The sequence below is a fragment of the Saccopteryx bilineata genome, chromosome 8 (assembly GCF_036850765.1).
Source record: "Saccopteryx bilineata isolate mSacBil1 chromosome 8, mSacBil1_pri_phased_curated, whole genome shotgun sequence".
Classification (NCBI taxonomy): Eukaryota; Metazoa; Chordata; class Mammalia; order Chiroptera; family Emballonuridae; genus Saccopteryx; species Saccopteryx bilineata.
In genome coordinates, this window is record NC_089497.1 from 25702275 (window position 1) to 25727693 (window position 25419).

Genomic DNA, 25419 nt, shown 5'->3' on the forward strand with positions numbered 1-25419 from the left:
AGATATATCTAAGGTGCAAGGAAAATGTAGACTCAAAGTGAGAGGTTGGAAAATGATTCTACAAGCAAATAATACCCAAAGGAAAACAGGTGTAGCCATACTCATATCTGACAGTGCTGACTTTAAGATAACAAAGGTAACAACAAGAGACAAAGATGGACATTTCATAGTGATAAAGGGGAAACTATATCAGGAAGACACAACACTTTTTTATATATATGCACAGAATCAGGGAGCACCAAAATATATATACTATATAAGATATGTACTAACAGATCTAAAAATGGAAACAGACATAACCACAATCATACTTGGAAAACTCAACACACCATTGATGGCTTTAGTTAGCTTATCCAAACAGAAAAGCATTAAAGAATTATTGGCCTTAAATTACACACTTGACCAAATGGACACAATTGGCATTTATAGAACATTTCATCCCAGAACATCAGATAATATTTTCTTTTCCAGCATGATGGAACTTTTTCAAGGATAGACCATATGTTGGGCCATAAAACTAACCTCAACAAATTTAAAAAGGTTAAAATTATACTAATCATATTTTTGAACATAAGACTTTGAAATTAGAATTCAACTACAGAAAGGAAGTCAAGAAACCCACCAAAACGTGGAAATTAAACAACATTCTACAAAAATAATGACTGGGTAAAAAAGAGAAAAGTATAGATCAAAAGATATACACAAATGAAAATAAAATATCAAAATTTCTTGGATGCAACAAAAGCAATAGTAAGAGGGAAATTTATATATTTACAGACCTATGTTAGGAAACAAGAGAGACTCCATGTAAACAACCTAACAAACCTCTGAAAGAACTAGGAAAAAAAAGCAACCAAAAGTCAGCAGAAGAAAGGAAATAGTAAAAATTGGAGCAGAACTAGAAGTAAGAGAACAACAACAACAACAAAAAAAAACTATAGAAAAAAGTATACAACAAAGAGCTGGTTCTTGGAAAAGATCAATAGAATTGACAACCACTGGCTAGACTCAACTAAGAAAAAAAGAAAAAGGACTCATATAAACAACCTGAAATGAAAAAGGAGAAATTACTACAGACATCATAGATAAAGGATCACACTAGAATACTATGAAAAATTCTATGCCAATAAATAAAACAATCTAGAAGAAATGGATTAGTTCCTAGAACTATACAATCTCTCTTAGACTGAATCACGAAGAAGTGGAAAACCTAAGTAGACTGATAACCAGGTGGAAAATAAAATAAGCTATCAAAATCCTCCCTAAAAATAAAAATCCAGGAGCACTTGGCTACACTAGTGAATTCTCCAGAACATTCCAAGAATATTTGGTGCCTATCCTTCTCAAAGTCTTCCAAAAAATAGAAGGAACATTAATCCCTAACACATTTTATGAAGCCAGCATAAACCAGTTATCAAAATCTGGCAAGGCCAACTCCAAAAAAGGAAACTGTGGACCAATATTTCTAATGAATACAGATACAAAAAATCCTAAACAAAATACTAGCAAATCAAACAAAATACATTAAGAAATAACACTCCAGGACCACAAGAATGGTTCAACATAATGTAAATCGATCAATGTAATACACTACATCAACAAAATAGAGGACAAAAATCACATCATCCTATCAATAGATACAGAAATGGCATTTGTTAAGATACAACATCCCTTTATGTTTAAAACATTCAATAAAATAGGTATAAAAGGAAAGTACCTCAACATAATAAAGGGCATATATGACAAACCATGAGCCAGTATCATACTAAATGATAAAAATACTGAATGTTTTCCCTCTAAAATCAGGAACAAGACAAGGCTGCCCACTCTCTCCATTCTTATTCAACATAATTATGGAAGTCTTAGAGCAATGAGACAGAAAGAAGAAAAAGGCATCCATATTGGGAAAGAAGAAGTAAATATAGAACCTTTTGAAGATAATGTGATCCTATATATATATAAAACCCCAAAAACTCTATCAAAAAATATTAGAAACAATAAACAAATACAGTAAAGTCACAGGATATAAAATCAATTTACAGAAGTGTAGTTTTACATACACCAACAATGAAACTTCAGAAAATGAACTTAAAAAATTCCATTTGCTATTGTAACAACAAAAATATAAAATACCTAGGAATAAATTAACAAAGTGTGCAAAGGAATTATATACTGAAAACTACAAAGCATTATTGAAAGAAATTGGAAAAGACACAATGAACTGAAAAAATATTCAATGTTGATGAATCAGAAGAATCAACATAGTTAAAATGGTGATATTACCCAAAGCAATATACAGATTTAATGCAATCTCCATTAAAACCGTGATGTCATTTTTCAAAAAGAACAAAAATCACCAGACTTGTATGGAACCATAAAAAAACACTGAATAACCAAAACAATCCTGAGAAAAAAGAATAAAGCTGAAGGTATTACAATACCTGGCTTCAAATTATACTACACAGCCAGGATAATCAAAACAGCATGGTGTTGGCAGAAACAGAGACACTCAGACCAATGGAATCAGAATCAAGAGCCCAGAAATAAAACCACATATATATGTACAAGTAATATTCAACAAAATAGCCAAAAATACAATAGATAAATTCCCTTCAATAATTGGTGCTGGGCAAATTAGAAAGCCGCATGCAAAAGAATGAAACTTGACTACTACTTGTCCCATGCATAAAAATTAATTCAAAACAGACCAAAGACCTAAATATAAGTTCTGAAACAGTAAATTACATAGACCAAAACATAAGTACTGAACTTATGGACCTTGACTGCAGATAACATTTTGTGAATTTCACCCCAAAGGTAAGGGAAGTAAAGGCAACAATAAATGAATGGGTCTATATCAAACTAAAAAGCTGCTGCACAGCAAAAGAAAACTGACAATGAAACAAAAAGGTCGCCAACCGAATGGGAGATGATATTAACAGACAACAGCTCCGATAAGGGGTTAATATCTAAAACTATAAAGAATTCAGAAAGCTCAGCAACAAACAAGCCAGCAATCCAATTAAAAAATGCGGAAAGGACCTGAACAACAGATCTCCCAAGAAGGCATACAAATGGCTAACAGATACATGGAAAAAATAGTCATCTTCCCATCTTTTATTTGCTGTTAGACAAATACAAATAAAAACTACAGTTAGATACCACCTCACCCTTGCTAGATTGGCTGTTATCAAGAATACAGGTAATAACAAATGTTGGAGATGCTGTGGACAGAGGACATACAGCTGACTCTATGGTTGGAGACAGAAATATAAGGAGAAAAGAACTGAAGAAATATTTGATGAAATATGTATTTTTGAGAATTTTCCCCAAATGTCAGACAGCAAATAACAAACATAGGAAGTTTAAGGACATGAAGCGGAAATGATGTCAAACAATAACAACAGTAACAATAAAAACACACGTTTCCAAATACAAAAATTGAAAAAAAAAAACCCTTAAAGAAACCAGATGGAAAATATCATACCTGTAGAAAATCAAAAAGAACAAGTATATATTTGTCTTCTTCACAAAACCATACAAGCAAGAAGAGAGTGGATGGACTATTTTAAAGTATTGAGAGAAAAATAACCTAGAATCTTGTACCTTGTGAAATTTTCTTACTAGGTGAATGAGAAATAAAGATGTTATCACACAAACAAAAAACGAGGGGATGTTGGCAGTAGACCTGATTCCAAGAAATTTTAAAAGAATTTATTTAGAGAGAAGGAAAAAACTATGTCATAAACTTGGATATATGTATAGTAAGGAAGAACATCAAGGAAGGAATGTGAAAGTAAAATAAAAACTTATTTTTCTTATACTTAAATGATCTAACAGCTAACGGGTATTTTTTTTAATAATGATGGCAACCTAAAAATAAATAATGATGACAATCTATTCTCTGTATATTTATTTATTTTTTCTTCATTGCTTTTTTGATTGAGAGATGGGTGGGGGGAGAAAGAAGCATCATCTCATTGTTGCACTTAGTTGCTCCATTGAGTTGTGCACTCATTGGTTGCTTCATGTGCCCTGATCAGGAATTGAATCCATGACTTCTGTGTGCCAGGAGGACACTTTATCCCCTGAGACACCCGTCAGGGCCTTTACATATAGTTATGTATGCTTATATGAAATGAATGACAGCAATATTACAAGGAATAGAGGAGGAAATACGACTTTTTTTATATTATAAGTTGCTCTACTTACAAAGAGATACAGGTAATTTATTTGAAAATAGATTTGCATTAGTTGTAGTTTTATATTAAAACTCAAGGTGAACCACTAAAAAAAGTTTAAAAAATAATATATGCTATTAAAAGAGAGAAAATAGATTGATATCAAAGCATAATGAAAACCACAAAGGAAGGCAGAAAATGAGTAAGGGCAAAAATAGTAATGAAAAACAAGGGCATAAATAGAAAACAAAAATGTTAGATATTAATCTGTTTACAACAATAATCACATTGCATGTTAATCTAAGTGGACTAACTAAAAGCTGAAGAAAATAGTGGAAAAAAATATATCATCCTAATACTAAGCAAAAGTACATAAATAGCTAGATTAATTTCAGACAGATCATACTTTACAGCAAGGATAGTTATTAGGGTTACCTGCAGTGGGATGTCTTATCCCACCCTGAGTAAATGACTCAGTAATTCCTGTAACCATTATTTTTTTATCTTTATTGTTCATGTTTCATTGAGCTCAAATTCTTATTTTTTTAAAAATTTCTTTACAGAGACAGAGAGTCAGAGAGGAATAGGTAGGGACAGACAGACAGGAATGCAGAGAGATGAGAAGCATCAATCATCAGTTTTTTGTTGCGGCACTTTAGTAGTTCATTGATAGCTTTCTCATATGTGCCTTGACTGTGGGGCTATAGCAGAACGAGTAACCTCTTGCTCAAGCCAGCGACCTTGGGTCCAAGCTGGTGAGCTTTGCTCAAATCAGGTGAACCCATGCTGAAGCTGGTGACCTCGGGGTCTCGAACCTGGGTCCTCCGCATCCCAGTTCGACGCTCTATCCACTACACCACCGCCCCGTCAGGCAATATTCATTTTTTTTATATACTGTTTCTCCTCACCCCTTATCGGATTTATTGGTGAATGTGTTCTTCCATTAAGCACTATGTCTTTTTATTTTACCGAAGGTTTTCTTTGCTGTGCAAAAACTTTTTAGTTCGAAGTGGTTCCATGTATTTATTTATTTATTTAACCTGTGGAGATATATTAGAAAAAATATTGCTATGAGAAATGTCCTAGATTTTACTGCCTAAGATTGTTTTCTAGGATTTTTATGGTATCAAGTCTAATATTTCTGTTTTCAATTCATTTTGACTTTACTCTTATGTATGGGGCAAGAAGGTGGTATAGCTTCATTTTTTTGGATGTATCTGTACAATTCTTCCAACACCATTTGTTGAATAGACTATCTTTACTCCACTGTATGGTTTTTAAAATGAAAACTGGTCAGTGGGTATGTAATAATCCGTGGGGCTAAATAGTTACCTGGGGAATATACTAGAAATTAAAAATAAATTTAGTACATGTTACATATTATCATTATCTGATTCATCTTCTTCCTTCTAAGACCTTTAGTATATTTCTTTGCCTCTTCTCTTACATCTTTTGGAACAATTTTATGTCTTCTTTAATTATTTCACCAGCCTCAATGAGCTCCAGTTTAAAAGCTTTATCCTTAATTTTAGCGTACACTGTGTAAATTATTTTTGCAACTTATTTAACATCATGGCAGGTCATTTCTTTCACCTGAAAATTTTCTATTTATGTCTTTGCAGATTCCCTGGCTTTGCCAAAAGCACAGCCACAATAACCATATGAAACATCCGTAAGGTCAATAATGTCGAGTTGTACACTACCATTCATATTGTCAGACCCTAACTTGAAACTGCAGCCAAAAAGTCTAACAGCATACTTGTGTGTACATGGCCACTCTGTCTACAAGATGTTTTGTGGAATGTCATAGCCAAAGTTAGATTTAAAGTCAGAAGCTTCTCCTCTTACAATATCTGCTAAAGTTGAGCATCTTCCAACAAACCTGCTACTGCCATTCCAACATGCTGATCAACATCAAAAAGTCATTTGTTGGAACCTTCTTCATAAAGTTTAAAAAAGACTAATTTTTCTACCCTGAAGACAACTCCATCTTTTCACTTGATGCCAGTAGCTGTGGTACTATTTTCCACAGCTTCCATAGCATATTCCACTTTAAAAACTCTTCCATCAGGAAAGAATGTAGAGGCTGACAGGTCATACCGAGTGTCGATTGAGCTCATCCTGGTATAATCAGTGGAAAGTGACATCTCATTGTTTATACCTCCTTTGTCAAATATTAATTGATCATAAAGGTGGAGTTTTATTTCTGGGCTCTCTGTTCTGTTCTATTGAACTATATGTCTGGGGTTTTTTGTTTTGTTTTGGGCAGGTATCATACTATGTTGATTACTATGGCCTTGTGATATAGATTGATATCAGATATCACCATGCCTCAAACTTGGTTTTTCTTCAAGATTGCTGCAGATATTCAGGGTATGTTGTGGTTCCATATAAATTTTTATAATATTCTAGTTCTGTGAAATATGTCATTGATACCTTGGTAGGAATTGCTTTATATCCATAGATTACTTTGGGTAGTATGGACATTTTAGTCATCTTAATTCTTTCCATCCAGGAACATGGTATATGATTCCACTTATTTGTAGCTGTAGTTTCTTTTTTCACTGTCTTATAATTTTCTGAATATAGGTCTTTAACATCCTTTGTTAAATTTATTAATGTGTATTTTAATTCTTTTTTAAACAATTGTGAATGGTATTGTTTTCTTAGATTTTCATCTTATAGTTCATTCTTGGTAGATAAAAATGCAACTCATTTCTAAATATTCCCTTTGTATCACACTATTTTACTGAATTCTAATAGTAGTGTGTGTGTGTGTGTGTGTGTGTAATCATTAGGCTACTCTGTACAGTACTATGTCATCTGCAAATAATGACAGTTTTACTTCTTTTCCAATTTTGATGCTTTTTATTTCTTCTGATCTGATTGCTGTGGCTAGGACTTCTAGTATCATGTTGAATAAGAGTGGTGAGGTCCTGGCCAGCCAGCTCAATAGATAGTCAGCCCGCCATATAGCTGTTCCAGGTTTAGTACCCAGTCAGAGCACACAGGAGAAGCGACCATCTGCTTCTGTCCCTCTCCCTCTTCCCTTTGTTTTATTCTTCCCCTCCCACAGCCAGTGGCTCAGTTGGCTTAAGCACCCACCCCCGGGTACTGAGGATAGCTTGGTTGGTTCGAGTGGGTCAGCCTCCTCTCTCACTAAAAATAGCTTGATCTTCTGATCACATGAATTTGTGTACTCTGGGAATGTCCTTTGTGTTGGTTATGTGAGCCCTCATATTATAATTGAGTATTGATTGCTATGGACCCATTTGTGTGTGGGATTAATTCTCAGGCTGGCTAACTTTAAGGCTCAACCCTAACCACAGCATGCAAGCTGCGTAGAGGTGCTGACTACATGAAGAGGAATTTGCCTCAGCAAAATCTCAGTGTTTGGTGCTTGAGATCTTCCTCTAGATATGCTGCTTGAAAGGCTAATTGGATCCTGCTTTTATGTTGTCTGAGCTGGCCAGTGGGTGTGTTGGTTCTGTGTCTCTTGAGAGGGACTCGGGTACAAGCTAGTGTAAAACATTACCTGTGAATGGTCCTTGGCAACTTGTTTGGAGCTAGGCCTTTGCTAGGCTTGGGTGCGTTCAGAAAGAGCCAAGATGTGCACCAAGGCTGGCTTTTACCAGCGTCAGTGCAGCTGGCAGGTCTTCATAAGTTCCAAGGCCCCCTGAAATCCTCCTTTTCTGCCTCTGTCTGCTGTCTGTCTGTTAGGCTCAGACACTGAAAGAGCCTTGGTTGTGCCACTCAGCAGGGTCTAAGATCCACCAGGTTCAGAGAGAAGGAGTCTAGAGGGTGCAGCTATTGCTTTTTCCCATGTTGGTGCCATGAGGAGGAGAGTGCTCCACCCAAGAAAGATGGCATCTGCAATGTGGGAATATGACTCAGCACAGAGAATCTGGCAGCTATCCCTTCAGCTTTCTCCCCAGAGCCATAAACCCCAGACTCCCCTCACACAACACTAGTTCACTCTGCCTTTTCTCCACCAGAGTTCAGATGAGTGGCTGTGAACAAAGTTTTGTTTATTGGCCCTTTAATTGTTATCTGTGTCTTTGAAAATTCCAGTCTCCCTCTGGCAGATAAATTTCACAACCAGATTTTATGTGGATACCTCTTCCTAGCTCTGGTACTTTGGACTGTGGAGCCTGGCATGGAGTTAAGACCCCATGTTTCTCTGGGGAAAACTTTGCAGCTCAGATATTTTTTCAGAATCTCAACTCCCACCCATCAGAGTAGGACCAGCCCTTTATTGTATCTCTGCTTTTCTTAACAATGTTGATGTGGCTTATTTTGTAAATCCCTGGTTATCAGACTTCTTTTCAGCTAATCTTCAGTTGGTTATTCAGGATGATTGTTTTATAATTTAGTTGTAATTCCAGTTTGTTCCTGAGAGGAGGTCAGTGTAGCTTTCACACACTCCCACCATTATCTTATATGCAGTACCTAACATTTATTAACATGCATGTGCCTAACAGAGCAAACTTTGTACAATAAAAACTGATGGAACATCCAGGAGAAATAGATGAATACACTTCCATAGTTTGAGACTTCAACACCTCTTTATTAGAAATGGACAAATTCTGTAAGCAGCAAATCAGTTAGGATATAGTTGAACTCAATAACACCATCAATCAACTGGATATAATTGACTTTGATAAAGTAGTTTATTTAACTAAGCACTATATGCTTTCTTCTCAAGCTAATATGGAACAGCCACCAAGATAGACCAAATTTTAGACCATAAAACAGACTTTAATGCATTTAAAAGAATATAAATTATACAATGTCTATTTAAACCATAATGGAATTAAACTAGAAATCAATAACAGAAAATTATAAAATACCTCATATAAACAACACAATAATAACCAAGACTGAATCAGGAATAGGAAATCTGAACAAATCAGCAAAGAAAAGTTCAAGATAAGATTGTTTTTATTAAATTAAAGAGGAAGGGACACTTCCAAACACATTTTATGAGGCCAGCATTACCCTGATACCAAAACCAGACAGGGATACTATGAAAAAAAAATTACAGGCTAATGTCTGCGATGAACATAGCTATAGATACGCTCAACAAAGTATTAGCAAGAGAAATTTAATAATTTATTAAAAGGATCATACACTGTGATCAAATGGAATTTATCTAGGATACAAGGATGGTTCAACATCCAGAAATCAATCAGTGTGACATGTCACATTACCAAAGTGAAGGATAAAAATCATATGATCAAAATGCAGAAAAACAATTTGATAAGATTCAGCATGCATTCATGATAAAAAAAACTCTAAACAAACTGGAAATAGAAGGCCATATATGACACATAACATATGACATATAAATCCACAGATAACATCATACTCACTGGAGAAAAGCTGAAAACATTTATTCTGAAATTAGAAATAAGACTAGAATGATTGCTCTTTCAGCTTTTATTCACTGTAGTACTGAAAGCGCTAGCTAAAGCAATTAAGCAAGAAAAAATAATAAAAGGTATCCAAATTGGAAATAAAGAAGTAAAATTGTCAATATTTGCAGATGATATGATGTTATGTATAGAAAACCCTGAATACTTCACCAAAAAATAAATTTTTAGAACTAATAAATGAGCACAGTAGTTGTAGGGTACAAAAATCCATATGTAAATATCAGTTTTGCTTCTGTACATTAATAGTGAGCGATTGGATAGAGAAATTGAGAAATCAACCCCATTTAAAATTGCATTGAAAGAATAAAATAACTAGGAATAAACCAAGGAGCTGAAAGATCTATTGTACATACTAAATGCTATAACACATTAATGAAAGAAATTAGAGAAGACACACAAAAAAATGGAAGGATATTTAATACACATGGATTGAAAGAATTAATATTGTTAAAATTTCTGTACTACTCAAAGAAATCCACAGATTCAATTGAATTTCTACCAAAATTCTATTGGCATTATTTACAGAAATAGAAAAAAAATTTGAAAATTAGTATGGAACCACAAAAGCTCCTGACTAGCCAAAACAAACGAGCACATAGAACAAATGTGGAGACATCACACTTTTTTATTTCAAACTATATTTGAAGCTATGTTAATCAGACAAATATAGTATTGGCATAAAAACAGAAACATGGTTTAATGGAACAGAATCAAGAGCCCAGAAATAAACTCATTCATAGGTGTTCATTGAATTTACAACAAAGGAGAAAAAAATATACAATGGGGAAAGTATAATTCAATAAATGAGGAGAAAATTGGACAACTGCATGAAAAAGAATGAAAGTAGAACCCTATTTTACATATTATTAATGAAATGAACTCAAAATAAATTGCTTAAATATAACATGTGACCATAAAACTCCTAGAACAAAGTAAAAGAGATAAGCTTCTTAACATTAGTCTTGACATCAAATATTTTGATTTGTTCCAAAAGCAAAGGAAACAAAAGCAAATATAATCAAGTGGGACTAAATTATACTAAAAACCTTCTGCATGAAAATCAGACAATAAAATATGAAAAATATTTTCAAATCATATATCTGATAAGGGGTTAATATTCAAAATATCTAACATACTCGCAGTACTCAATAGCAAAAAAAAAAAATACACAACACCCAAGCCAATTTATAAATAGGCAGAAAAACTGAAAAATCATTATCTTCAAAGAAGGTGTACAAATAGCCAACAGATATATGAAAAGATGCTCTAAATCATTAATTATCAGGATAATGCAAATGAAAGCCACAATGAGCTATCATCTTATACCTGTTAGAATTGCTACAATAAAAAAGACAAGAGGCCCTGGCTGGTTGGCTCAGTGGTAGAGCATCGGCCTGGTGTGCAGGAGTCCCAGGTTTGATTCCCGGCCAGGGCACACAGGAGAGGCACCCATCTACTTCTTCACCCCTCTCCTTCTCCTTCCTCTCTGTCTCTCTCTTCCCCTCTCGCAGCCAAGGCTCTATTGGAGCAAAGTTGGCCTTGGCGCTGAGGATGGCTCCATGGCCTCTGCTTCAGGTGCTAGAATGGCTCTGGTTGTAACAGAGCAGTGCCCCCGATGGGCAGAGCATTGCCCCCTGGTGGGCATGCCGGGTGGATCCTGGCTGGGCTCATGCGGGAGTCTGTCTGACTGCCCCCCCCGTTTCCAACTTCAGAAAAATTAAAAAATAATTTAAAAAAAGACAAGAGATAAGTATTGGCAAGGATGTGGAGAACGGGAACTCTTGTTCACTTTTTGTAGAAATATATATTGGTGAAGCCACTATAGAAAACAGTATGGAAGTTCCTCCAAAAATTAAATATAGAACAACTAATGATCCAGCAATCCCACTTCTGTGTGTGTGTGTGAGTGTATGTGTGTGTGTGTGTGTGTATATATATACACACACAAAAGAAAAGAAAACAAGATATCAAAGAGGTATCTGTATTCCACTGTACATTGCATTATTATTTATAATAGCCAATAATTTAAAACAACCTAAGTGTTTATAGCAGATGAGTAGATGAAGAAAATGTGAAATAGACACATACACACAGACATACACAAAATGGAATATTGTTCAGCCTTGAGAAAGAAGGAAATACTGTTGTTTAAAACAACATACACACAGACATACACAAAATGGAATATTGTTCAGCCTTGAGAAAGAAGGAAATACTGTTGTTTAAAACAACATACACACAGACATACACAAAATGGAATATTGTTCAGCCTTGAGAAAGAAGGAAATACTGTTGTTTAAAACAATATGTATATACCTTGAGGGCATTATGCTAAATGAAATAAGCCAGACAAAGAAAGAGAATAATACTGCATTGTGTCACTTATATATGGAATTAAAAAAATAAAGTCAAACTCCTAGAAACAAAATGAAGAAAAGTGGTTGCCACAAATTAGAAAAGAAGTAAAACTGTCATTATTTGCTGATGACAAGATACTGTACATAGGTCCTGGCTGGTTGGCTTGGTGGTAGAGCATCAGCTCAACGTGTGGATGATCCAGGTTTGTTTCCCAGTCAGGGCGCACAGAAGAAGTGCCCATCTGCTTCTTCATCCATCCATCCCTCCCTTCTCTCTCTCTCTCTCTCTCTCTCTCTCTCTCTCTCTCTCTCTTCCCCTTCTGCAGCCATGGTTCAATTGGAGCAACTTGGCCCCAGGCTCTTAGGATGGCTCCATGGCCTCTACCTTGGGTGCTAAGAAGGGCTCAGTTGCTGAGCAATGGAGCAATGCCCCAGATGGTCAGAGCATTGCCCTGTAGTGGGCTTGCTGTGTGGATCCTAGTTTGGGTGCATGTGAATGATGCATGCATGTCTCTCTGCCTCTCCTCCTCTCAGTGAATTAAAAAAAAAAAAAAGATACTGTACATAGAAAACCCAAAAGCCTCAGTCGAAAACTAGTAGAACTGATAAATGAATTCAGCAAGGTGGCAGGATATAAAATATTCAGAAATCAGTGGAATTTTTATACACCAACAATAAAGAGTCAGAGAAATTAAGGAAACAATCCCATTTACTATTGCAACAACAACAAAAAATAAAATACTTAGGAATAAATTTAACCAAGGAGGTAAAGACTTGTACTTAGAAAATTATAAGACATTGAAAAAAGAAATCGAGGAGGATTCAAACAAGTGGAAGCATATACCGTGTTAATGGATAGAAAGAATTCACATCATTAAAATGTCTATACCACCCAAAGCCATCTATAGATTCAATACAATTCCTATTAAAATACCAATGGCATACTTCACAGATCTAGAGAAAATATTGCAAACATTTATCTGGACCCAAAAAAGAACCCAAATAGCCTCAGCAGTCTTGAAAATGAAAAACAAAGTGGGAGGTATCACACTTCCTGATATCAAGTTATACTACAAGACCATTGTAATTAATGCAGCTTGATATTGGCATAAGAACAGGTATACAGATCAATGGAACAGAACAGAGAACCCAAAATTAAACTGATGCCTTTATGATCAATTGATATTTGATAAAGGAGGCAAGAGTATACAATGAAGTAAAGACAGTCTTTTTAACAAATGGTGTAGGAAAAATTGGCCAGGTACAAGCAAAAGAAAAAAAAAGAAAGAAACTAGATCACCAACTTATGCCATTCACAAAACAAGCTCAAAATGGATAAAAGACTTAAATGTAAGTCATGAAACTAAAACTCTTGGAAGAAAACATAGGCAGTAAACTCTCTGGTATATTTCATTGCAATATTTTGCTTATATATCTCCACAAACAAGTGAAATAAATAAATGAGACTATATCAAACTAAAATGTTTTTGCACAGCAAAAGACACCATTAACAAAATAAAAAGACAGCCCACACAATGGGAGAACATATTCACCAATAACTCTGATAAGGGTTTAATAACCAACATTTATAAAGAATTTCTAAACTCAACACCTGGAAGGTAAACAATCCACTTAAAAAGAAGGCAAAGGAACTCAATAGATGCTTCTCCAAAGAGGACATACAGATGGCCAATAGACAGTTGAAAAAATGTTCAACATCACTAATCATTAGAGAAATGCAAATTAAAACCACGATGAGATACAACCTCACACCAGCCAGAATGGCACTCATTAACAAAATAACAGAATAAGTGCTGGCGAGGATGTGGAGATAAGGTAACCCTCCTGTACTGCTGGTGGAATTCAGACTGGTGCAGCCACTGTGGAAAAAGTGTGGAGTTTCTTCAAGAAAATAAAAACGGAACTGCCTTTTGAACCAGTTGTCCCACTTTTAGGAATATACCCTAAGAATCCAAAAACACTAATTAAAAGGAAGATATGCATCCCCTATTTATTGCAGCATTGTTTACAATAGCCAAGATCTGGAAACAGCCCAAGTATCTATCAGTGGACAAGTGGATATAAAAGCTGTGGTACATATACATAATGGAATACTATGTGGTCGTGAAAAAAAGGAGATTTTGCCCTGGCCGGATGGCTCAGTGGTAGAGCGTCGGCCTGGCGTGTAGGAGTCCCGGGTTTGATTCCCAGCCAAGGCACACAAGAGAAGAGCCCATCTGCTTCTCCTCCCCTCCCCTTCTCCTTCCTCTCTGTCTCTCTCTTTCCCTCCCACAGCTAAGGCTCCATTGGAGCAAAGTTGGCCCGGGCGCTGAGGATGGCTCTATGGCCTCTGCCTCAGGTGCTAGAATGGCTCTGGTCACAACAGAGCGACACTCCAGATGGGCAGAGCATCACCTCCTGGTGGGAGTGCCGGGTGGATCCCGGTCGGGCACATGCGGGAGTCTGTCTGAGTGCCTCCCCGTTTCCAACTTCAGGAAAAAAAAAAAAAAAAGGAGATTTTACCTTTTGTGGCGGCATGGATGGACCTGAAGATTATTATGCGAAGTGAAATAAGCCAGGCAGAGAAAGAAGAATATCATGTGATTTCAGTCATAAGGGGAATCTAATAAACAGTGAACTGAGGAATGGAATAGAGGCAGAGGCGACAGAATAGAATAGATAGGAGCAGAGGGACAGCTGTCAGAGGAAAGAGGGATGAGGGAATGGGATCAGAGAAAGTGAAGGGATTAGTGAAATTATATATACATAACATATAGATACAGATAAGAGGACAGCAAAGCCCAGAGGGAAGGGGGGAGATTCAATGGGTGGGGGGCAAAGTGGGTATAAAGGGGAGCACATTGTTGGGGGGGTGAGGGTGTTATATTAAGTGGGACATTGAATACATGTTAATAAATTTTAAAAATAATTTTTAAAAAACTGAAGAAAAGAAGAAAGAACAGTGGTTGCCATGTGTGGATGTGGGTTGCAGGAAATAGGAAGAGGCTGATAAAAGGGCACACATTTTCTGCTATAAGTTGAATTAAGTATGAAGATTTAATTAATATTGTGGTTACTATAGTAGATAGTATGGAATTGTATAAGTGAATTTTACCAAGGGAGTAGAACTTAGGTGTTCTTTCTCACACAAACACAACAAAAGATAAATATGTGAAGTGATAGGTATGTTGATTGCCTAGATGGGAGGAATTATTTCACAGTGTGTATATATATATATACATCAAATCATCAGCATGTACAATTTACATATATTACATTGTTATTTGTCTGTTATACCTCAATAAAGCTGACAAAATAAAGAGAAAGACAACAAAATTAAGAGACAAATTGAAGGCAGAGTAATTCACCTGTCACAAATTATGTGTTGACCTTACATAGATCCAAGGATAAACTACCTTTATTCAAGTATTCTAATATACTTTTGTCTCTATATACCCAAATATATGATTTACATATATATTATTTTGGTTATTTGTTTAATTCTCAATAATATAAAAGTACCAATTAGAAAAAAATGTTCATATTTTTATTACAAATGTTTTCTCTTGAATCAAAATCTTATTTAATTTTTAAATTTTAATAAAAATATAGATAAAATGTTATTTACTTTCAAGTGCTATGTTTTTTAAAAATATCAAAAACAAACTTGATATTTTAATCAGGGAAAGATTCAATAACTGATGTTTTGATTTCTTAATGTATTGCTACAGTTTCTTTATATTATTATATTTGTATTTGAAATAATTATTTGGTAATTGGTTTACAAAATAGCAATTAGAGGTAGATGGAAAACCAGAGGTTACTAACAAAACTGTAATTTTTATTTGAATGATATGAAACCAAAAAAATACTAAATGACTTGTCCACAGTCACTTAGCAGTTGTTGGCAAAATGAATACTAGAACCTTTACAGCACACTGAAGCTATAACATACAAAATTGATTTTTAATGATTTTCTTAACAAGTATTACAGGGTAAATCTTGTTATTTCTAAATGGAAATAAACAACTCCAGGACTGAAAATTATACAAAAATATTGCCAAGAATTTCACTATATAATATATTTAGAGGAAATAAATTTTAATGCTGATTATTTCTCACACTGCTATGTAAAATCTGTCTCATGTTCTGTATGATGGAAGTAATTCTGTAGGAAGAAACTTTGAAATATCTAGAGATTGTATAATTTAAAACAAAACAAAACAACCTTTTCACTCTGTGAGCTATGCAGCACTTAACTAATACTTTTAGTCTCTGATTTTTCCATAAACAGCGGAGTCATATATATATTTCCTTTCTCATTCTCTTAAATTAGAAAATCATTTTTCTCATCCTGGTTCTAGTTATAATAGTTCTTGGTTCACAATCTAGCAAAACTATTTAGGCAGGTCATATTTAATCAAAAAATTTCTAATTTATTGAAATTATGGGAAAACACATAAAGAAGCCAATCCTTTTTCCACAGGCATCGCACAGACTAATTAGGTTGGCTGGCAGATAATGGTCTTTTCTTGGCCTTTGGCATGTGTTTAATCTTTTTGAGCAACAGTTTTCTCCTTGGCAAAGTGCTGATAGCCATTGAAGTTACTATTTTACAGGATTGTTGCAATAGAATATTGCTTGTCAAAATGTTTTGAAAATTGCTAAATGCTGCATAATTGTATTATTTCATTACCGTTTCTCAACAATACTGGAATACCTTTAAACATTGTTGATCAAGTCATTTAATCATTCATTTCACATTTACTGAGCAAACATTAATTGAATTCCAGAAACTGTGATTCATATTTACATTAAAAAGATAAACCATCCTCCTTCCCATTAAAATGATGAATCATCCTACCTTCCTCTCAAGTCATGAAAGAGAAAAATAATGGGAGGGGGAAGGGCAGGTGATCCAGTTGTGTTTAAGTATCATTGTGAATATACCTGTGCAAACTTCAGCCCAGCTGCGGTGAACGACAGTGTGCTTTGGTCTGTGCTGCCAAGATAGATGCTCTATTCCTGAGTTATCAAATTGAAATAAGGCAAAAGGGGAGAGGAAGTCTACTGTTCTGCATAGGTTATACACGCTTACATTTTATCAATTAAGGGTGGGGTAGGTACTGTTATTGTGCCTGCTTTTTTGTTTTTTAATAAATGAGGAAACAGATTCAGAGAGGTAAAGTAATTTATGTGAAACCACACAGGACAAGAACATAAAAAGAAAACAGCAATGTGTGAGGGCATCTAGAATGAGCAAGAGGAATTCATGGATACAAATATCAGGAGATAACAGTGACTTTTTATAATGGCTATTAATCATTAAATAGAAGTGTGCCCTGCATTCTCAAATTCTAGAGACAGATGGAAATAGCTTCTCTAAGAAGCTCATATTTCCTAAACACAAAATGGAGAAATATCGCTTCTTCCTTCCTTCCTTCCTTCCTTCCTTCCTTCCTTCCTTCCTTCCTTCCTTCCTTCCTTCCTTCCTTCCTTCCTTCCCTCCCTCCTTCCCTCCCTCCCTCCCTCCCTCCCTCCCTCCCTCCCTCCCTTCCTTCCTTCCTTCCTTCCTTTCTTCCTTCCTTTCTTCCTTCCTTCCTTCCTTCCTTCCACCTTCCAAGTTCCCACTTTGCTCCATGCTTTGGTAACCACAATTCTTATCTCTTTTTACTATGAGTTCAGCTTCACCCCCACAAACACACATACATACACACATAAAAGTGAGAACAGGCAATATTTGCCTTAGTCTGGCTTATTGCACTTAGCATAATACCTCCCGTGTTCATCCATGTTATTGCAAATGAAAGGATTTTCTTCCATTGTGTATAAACAAACCAGCATCTTCTTTATCCATTTATTCGTTGATGGACATTTTGTTTGTTTTCATATCTAGGCTACCGTGAGTAATGCTGCATAACCAAGGGAGTACCAATATCTCTTTGAGAGAGTAATTTTATTGCCTTGAAATATATACCCACATTGGGATTACTGAATCATATGGTTGTTCTGTTTTTAATTTTTTGATGAACCTCCATACTGTTTTCCATAATGTCTGTACCAATTTACATTCCCATCCAATAGTATACAAAAATTGCCTTTTCTTCACATCCTTACCAATATTTATCCTTTGATTTTTTTATATCAGCTATTCTAACGTGTCTAAAGTAATATCATTGTTCTTTTGATTTGCATTTAGTAATGGATTAGTGATGTTGAGTATCTTTTGATATGCCTGCTCGCCATTTGTATAGTTTTGGGAAAAGGTCTATTCAGATCCTTTGCCTATTTTTTTAATTGGATTATTTGATTATTTTTCCTGTTGAGTTGAAAGTGGATATTAAGCCTGTGTTGGATAAGTGGTTTGCAAATAATTCCTTCCATTTCACAGGTTGCCTTTCATTTTGTTGATGGTGTCCTTTGCTGTGCAAAGCTTTTTAGATTGATGTTATTTTCACTTGTTTATTTTTGCTTCTGTTGCAAGTACTTTAGGTATCATATCCAAAAAAAATCATTACCAAGACCAATATGATTTCTTCTAAGAGTTTTAAGGTTTTAGGTCTTACATGTAAGTGTTTAATCTTCAAGTTGATTATTTTTGTGTGTAGTGTAAGGTAAGTTTACAGTTTCATTCTTTTGAATGGGGATATGCAGATTTTCCAGTGCCATGTACTGATGAGACTGTTTTCTCCATTGTGTATTCTTGACATCATAGTCAAACATCAGTTTACTCTATATGCATGGGTTTATTTGTATGTTCAATATTCTGTTCCACTCAGTTATGTGTCCATTTTTATGTACAGAATCTTGATTAACATTGTTTATGATGTGGGAAAGTCAGTAGCGAATGTCTTTGCCAAAAGATTGAAGAGACCATTTCAAGACACAGAGAAAAGAAAGAGCTTGACATTTCTTTGAAAGAGCAACTAATTTAGGACTTGTCTTTTGGATGGGGGCGGGGAGAGGGCAGAAGACAGTACAGATAGAGGAGAAATTGAAAAATGAGGTGATCCTGAAGTGTGTTTCAGGTCAGTATGTTGCAATAATATTTTACTTTTATGCTGTTTTCACTATGATACACTATTTTTATACCTTTTATAATTGATTTTGTTTTATTTTTTCCTCCTCTTTGCATTTATTAGTGAGACACTGTTTTAACAAAATTATACAGGTTTCAGGTGCACAATTCTACAATACATCATCTGTACACTGTATTGTGTGTTCACTTCTCCAAATCAAGGTCCTGTTTATCACGTTATCCCCCCAACCCCTCTTCCACTGCTCACCTCTGCCTCCCCCCCCCCAGTAGTCTCTACAATATTGTCCATGTTTGTGCTTTCTCTCTCTCTCTCTCTCTCTCTCTTTTCTTTTGTATTTTTTTGAAGTGAAAAGCAGGGAGGCAGTCAGACAGACTCCTGCATGCACCTGACCGGGATCCACACAGCAAGTGCACTAGGGGGTGATGCCCTGCACTTCTGGGGCATTGCTCCATTGCAGATGGAGCCATTCTAGCACCTGAGGTGGAGGCCATGGAGCCATCCTCAGCACCTGGGCCAACATTGCTCCAGTGGAGCCTTGGCTGCAGGAGGGGAAGAGAGAGATAGAGAGAAAGGAGAGGGGGAGGGGTGGAGAAGCAGATGGGTGCTTCTCCTGTGTGCTCTTACTGGGAATCGAACCCGGGACTTCTACGCTGTAGCACTGAGCCAACTGGCCAGGGCTTTTCTCTCTCTCTCTCTCTCTCTCTCTCTCTCTCTCTCTCTTTTTTTTCTCATCTTTCTGAAGCTGGAAACGGGGAGAGACAGTCAGACAGACTCCCGCATGCGCCCGACAGGGATCCACCCGGCACACTTACCAGGGGCAATGCTCTGCCCACCAGGGGGCGATGCTCTGCCCCTCCGGGGCATCGCTCTGCCACGACCAGAGCCACTCTAGCACCTGGGGCAAAGCCCAAGGAGCCATCCCCAGCACCTGGGCCATCTTTGCTCCAATGGAGCCTTGGCTGCGGGAGGGGAAGAGAGAGACAGAGAGGAAGGAGGGGGGTGGAAGCAGAGAAGCAAATGGGCACTTCTCCTATGTGCCGTGGCCAGGAATCGAACTTGAGTCCCCTGCACACCAGGCCGACGCTCCACCGCTGAGCCAACCGGCCAGGGCCATTTTTCTCTTTTTTGATCAATCACTCCACTTCCACCCAGTCCCCCTAAGAGCTGTGAGTCTTTTTTGCTTGTTATTTTGTTCATTAGATTCCACATGTGAGTGAAGTCATGGTACTCCTTTTTCCCTGACTGGCTTATTTCACTTAGCATAATGCTCTCCAGGTCCATCCAGGCTGTTGAAAGTGTAACATTTCCTTCTTTTCTATGGTCAAGTCGTATTTTATTGTGTAAATATTTCACAGCTTTTTTGTCCACTTATCTACTGATAGGCACTTGGGCTGCTTCCAAATAATTTTGATTATTGTAAGTAATGCTGCAGTGAACATGGGAGTGCTTATATTCTTTTGAAATAGTATTTTGGGTTTCTTTAGATAAATTCCCAGTAGTAGAATCACATGTTCATTAGGTAGTTCCATTTTTTGTGGTAACTACATACTGTTTTTCATGGTGGCTGCACTAATAAATATTAGTTTATTTAATCATTTTGCATATAATGTGAAAACTTTGAATAAAGACATTTTTTATTTATTTTAATTTAATTTAGAAAATTAAATTTAACAGATTGACAATGATCAATAAGAGTACATAGGTTGCAGGTAAAAGTTCCTATAGCATTTAAACTGTTGATTATGTTGTATACCCACCATCCAAAATCAAATCATTTTTATACAACTCAAATATATTTTAATAGGCCAATTAAAATGCATTAATTGATATGGCATAAAAATCTTTTAATATTTTGATATTTGAAATTTATCAAATTTGCACTAAAATTCTCAATGGTTTATTTTTATAATGTTCACATTCTGGTTCTAAATGATGAAACAAGAGGCCAAATTGCAATTCCAATTATTTATCTGAAAAAAAGCAAAAGGTTGTTTGTTGAAAGCCTCCTCCAAATAAATAAGTACTTACATAAAATCTTACCGTATTTTTACCTTTTGAATGTTAATTCTCCACCAGTATTTTTTATTGTTTCTACTTGAATTGGCTGTCATTTATGGGTAAGACAAGGGGAGTAGAAATGGTGGGAGAGGGACTAATGGGGCATGAATTGCTTGTTCATGGGAGAGTAGTTTAATTATTCTTTTTAACTCGACTTCAGCCTTTCTTAGGGGTTAAAGTGGAATACTCAGAGGGGTAGGAAAACTACCAATTCAAAATAAAGGAGATAATGAACCCTGATTACCGGATAGTGTCATGGGGTGAGCTATAAACCAGAAGCTGTTAAAATTGAGTCATTAAAGTGTCTCTTTAAAGAAGAAAGGAGGCCCTGGCCGGTTGGCTCAGCGGTAGAGCATTGGCCTGGCATGCGGGGGACCCGGGTTCGATTCCCGGCTGGGGCACATAGGAGAAGCGCCCATCTGCTTCTCCACCCCCCCCCTTCCTCTCTGTCTCTCTCTTCCCTTCCCGCAGCCAAGGCTCCATTGGAGCAAAGATGGTCCAGGCACTGGGGATGGCTCCTTGGCCTCTGCCCCAGGCGCTACAGTGGCTCTGGTTACGGCAGAGCGATGCCCCGGAGGGGCAGAGCGTCACCCCTGGTGGGCGTGCCAGGTGGATCCCGGTCGGGCGCATGCGGGAGTCTGTCTGTCTCTCCCCGTTTCCAGCTTCAGAAAAATACAAAAAAAAAAAAAAACAAGAAGATGAAAGGAGGTGCCTCACCAGGCCTGGCGCAGTGGATAGAGCGTTGGACTGGGATGTGGAGGACCCAGGTTTGAGACCCCAAGGTCGCCAGCTTGAGCGTGGGCTCATCTGGTTTGAGCAAAGCTCACCAGCTTGGACCCAAGGTTGCTGGCTCGAGCAAGGGGTCACTCGGTCTGCTGTAGCCCCATGGTCAAGGCACATATGAGAAAGCAATCAATGAACAACTAAAAGAAACCGCAACAAAGAATTGATATTTCTCATCTCTCTCCCTTCCTGTCTGTCCCTATTTGTCCCTCTCTCTGTCTCTGCCACAAAAAAAAAAAAAAAAGAAGAAAGGAAGATTTGTATTAGTTTTATTTGGCCTCTCTGTAGAAATTAAGTAAAAAAAATACTGAATTAAAAAAATTATTACATTTTGTTTCAAAGTTTCAAGGAAATCTATTAGAGTTATAAAAGTAAAAACAAAAATATGGTAAATTAATGTCATTTGTACAGTAGTTTCTGCTGTTTTCAAAGCATGTAGTAGAATTGCGTTCCTAGCCACCTTTGGGTTGGGTGAAGCCCTGTGGCTAGTTCTGTCTAACCAGTTCCAGTCAGAAGTGGTGTGTAGATTACACTTCGTTCCAGAGTAACACTCTGTAGAGCAGGGGTCCCCAAACTACAGCCCGCGGGCCACATGTGGCCCCCTGAGGCCATTTATCCGGCCCCCGTCGCACTTCTGGAAGGGCACCTCTTTCATTGGTGGTCAGTGAGAGGAGCATAGTTCCCATTGAAATATTGGTCAGTTTGTTGATTTAAATTTATTTGTTCTTTATTTTAAATATTGTATTTGTTCCCGTTTTGTTTTTTTACTTTAAAATAAAATATGTGCAGTGTGCATAGGGATTTGTTTATAGTTTTTTTATAGTCCGGCCCTCCAATGGTCTGAGGGACAGTGAACTGGCCCCCTGTGTAAAAAGTTTGGAGACCCCTGCTGTAGAGGTTTGTTTTCCCTCTTCCATGGCGACCAGCATTGGTCCTGGCGGTGGATTCTCGTTCTGCCTTGGTTTCTGAGTTTTCACCAGGAGCAGAGCTTCCCTCCAGGACCACAGTTTAGAATTTAGTTTCCAATACTGGCAGCCTGGCCACGAGAACACGGCAACTGCTGCCTTTGCCACCACCACTACCAGAATTAGTTCTGTTTATGCTGCGTACCCTCACTCACCCCAGATCAAAGTCCTGGGCTGGCACATCCTATTAAGTGCTCTTACAATAGATTGTGGTGCCTATAATACAGCTGCCAAGAAGCCAAATATCTGCCTTTTTTCAGACTCTCTCTTGAGAGGCAGCCTCCCTTCTTTCCTGAGATTCTCTTAAGGGATTTGATCAGGCAAGGGCACTCACTGGTTTAGGTCTAAAGTCATAGGTACGACAACATCATCTCTGAAAATCTTAAAGCACGAGAGGATCAGAAGTGCTATCAATCTCATACAGGAAAACAAGGGCCCTTCCTTATCCCAGGCTCATTACTATTTAGGTATAAACCAGCAAGAAGCAACATTGTGACTACTAACCCAAGGGTAGGTATCAGGTGGCCTTTCCCTGGTCTTTTATATTCTGGGAATCCATGTGGGAGAACAAGGGTTTGAGCAACTTCTATGATTAGGTAACAGAAGGATGATGAAGCATCTCTACCGATGAATACATTAGAGAGGGTTTTGTTCCTGTAAAGTATCGCTGCCTGTTCTAACCTCTGATTGTTTCTTTAGCACTACATTTTAGCTGTAATCTTATAAACAGGCTTAGTTTTTTACTTTATTCCTTTAAACACATTGTAAATTTCCACTTTGTGCTAACATTCTCTCAGCAATTAATTCATTACATGTGGTGATGGGTGTTCAGACCTTTATAATATAGGTTTATTGCACCTTAAGTGGCTTTACTTTCTGTTTTACAAAACTTTAATTTTATTTAAGATGCAACCTTTCTAATGTCTTATCCTCTTTTTTTATTAGCAGAGGTAATCCCCCAGAAAATAAAACCAGTAGCCTCACTTTGTCCACGTTGTAATGTTATATATAGCTCAAAAATAATTATTTATTTAATATCTTGAGGCGAAGGTGATTTGTTTTGTATGTGATGGCCATATTTACTCGTGATAAATATATGTTATTGTGAACTTTGCTTTATATTTTATAAAATATTTTTATCGATGCTTTTTAAGTATCTATATTGGGTGTTTTTGCAGCTATAACTTTTAATGCAATGTCTTTCAAATTTGGTACAATCAAAAAATTTAAGGGGTTCATATATATTAGGATCACAATTAATAAAACAGATAAACATGCTTTCTTCATAGCAGAATTCATACCTCACTTCCATTAAGTTTCTGCATCTGTGTGCAGGATTACCTTTGTGCAAGTCAATACATATCCTCTGTCATTATCAACCTTTCGTCAAGAGTAGAGCTGTCAGCACCCAGGATTGTCACTGCTCTCATATTTTTGTTCATGTGAAATTTTGTTACACATAAGTATAGTGTGGAGAGGTTCATTTGGACAAAATATTTTGATCAAGCTGTTGCCATTATTTCTTTGACACCCTGAGGTTGGTTGATTGGTTTTAAATTTTGCAAGGATAAAGATTCAGGTCTTATTTTTCAACTATAAATGAGAAGACCTGCATATCTGTATGATATATGTTGTTTGAAACATGTTTATTTTTATTTTCCACTGGTATAATTTATACTTTTAAATTTTTTAAAGAGACCAGTATTTCTCAAGAGATGTTCTTTATTTGAACATATTTATATTTATATAAAATGCACAAAGTTTATTAGAAACATACAATATCTTTCCCAGTAAATACTTACTAAATGTGGACCTTTTTGAGTTCCACATGTGGGTACATTTCACTTTTTGCCTAGAGGGTTAGAAGTACTCTTGACCTAATAGAAAAATTTCAGCAGTTTTTAACACAGCAGCACAGATTCTGGTATCGGGTTAATCTCATATATTCATCTTAATCTCTAGACTTCTCTGTCCTTTCTCTAAGACCAAGTTGTGATTTAGTCTAGTGATGAAAGTTCTGTGTTTGAGTCCTTACTTGCATCTATAAACTTGATCTTCAGCCAGTGTTTGTGGTCTGCCATGCATATCTATAGTTAAACTTATCCTGACTAACCCGGTGACTAGATACAAAAATGTATGTCATACATTATTCCTTTGCCCTTTTCAGTTATTCGTATTTAAATTGAGAGTAGCCTCTCTCTCAAATCATGCTCTGACATTTCATTCTTTTTACTTCCCAAAGCTAAAAGGTCTGGCTGTATCTGTTTTATCTTATAGATTTTGAATATAATGAAGCATTTATGAGATTATACAAATTGACTTTATATCAGAATAATAAAAACTGTATCTAGAAGGTTAGAATATTTCAAAAATAATATTTATTTAAAGGTTATTTTTTTTTAAATATAGTGATTCTGAGGGATCTGAAACATCTTAATATAAAGCCTAAATTCTTGCTGTACTAAAAACCAATTTGTTGGTATGAGTTTGTTCACTTTTTTAGGTTAAATTTTTGAACTATCAGAATTGTGTTTAGCTAGTTCAGAGTTGTGACACAATTTTTATCAAAGAACAATAAAATTGTTGTGAAATGTAAGAGT

At 36.4% G+C, this 25419-nt stretch overlaps 1 protein-coding gene and 1 pseudogene across 1 annotated transcript in view; one reads left to right on the forward strand and one right to left on the reverse strand.

Annotated features, from left to right (window-relative positions):
- EPHA6 (EPH receptor A6) overlaps nucleotides 1-25419 on the forward strand; it is a 903626-nt gene that overhangs the window by 23532 nt on the left and 854675 nt on the right. The gene's annotated exons all lie outside the window — the stretch shown is intronic.
- LOC136312109 (proteasome subunit alpha type-3 pseudogene) lies at nucleotides 5555-6301 on the reverse strand (annotated as a pseudogene).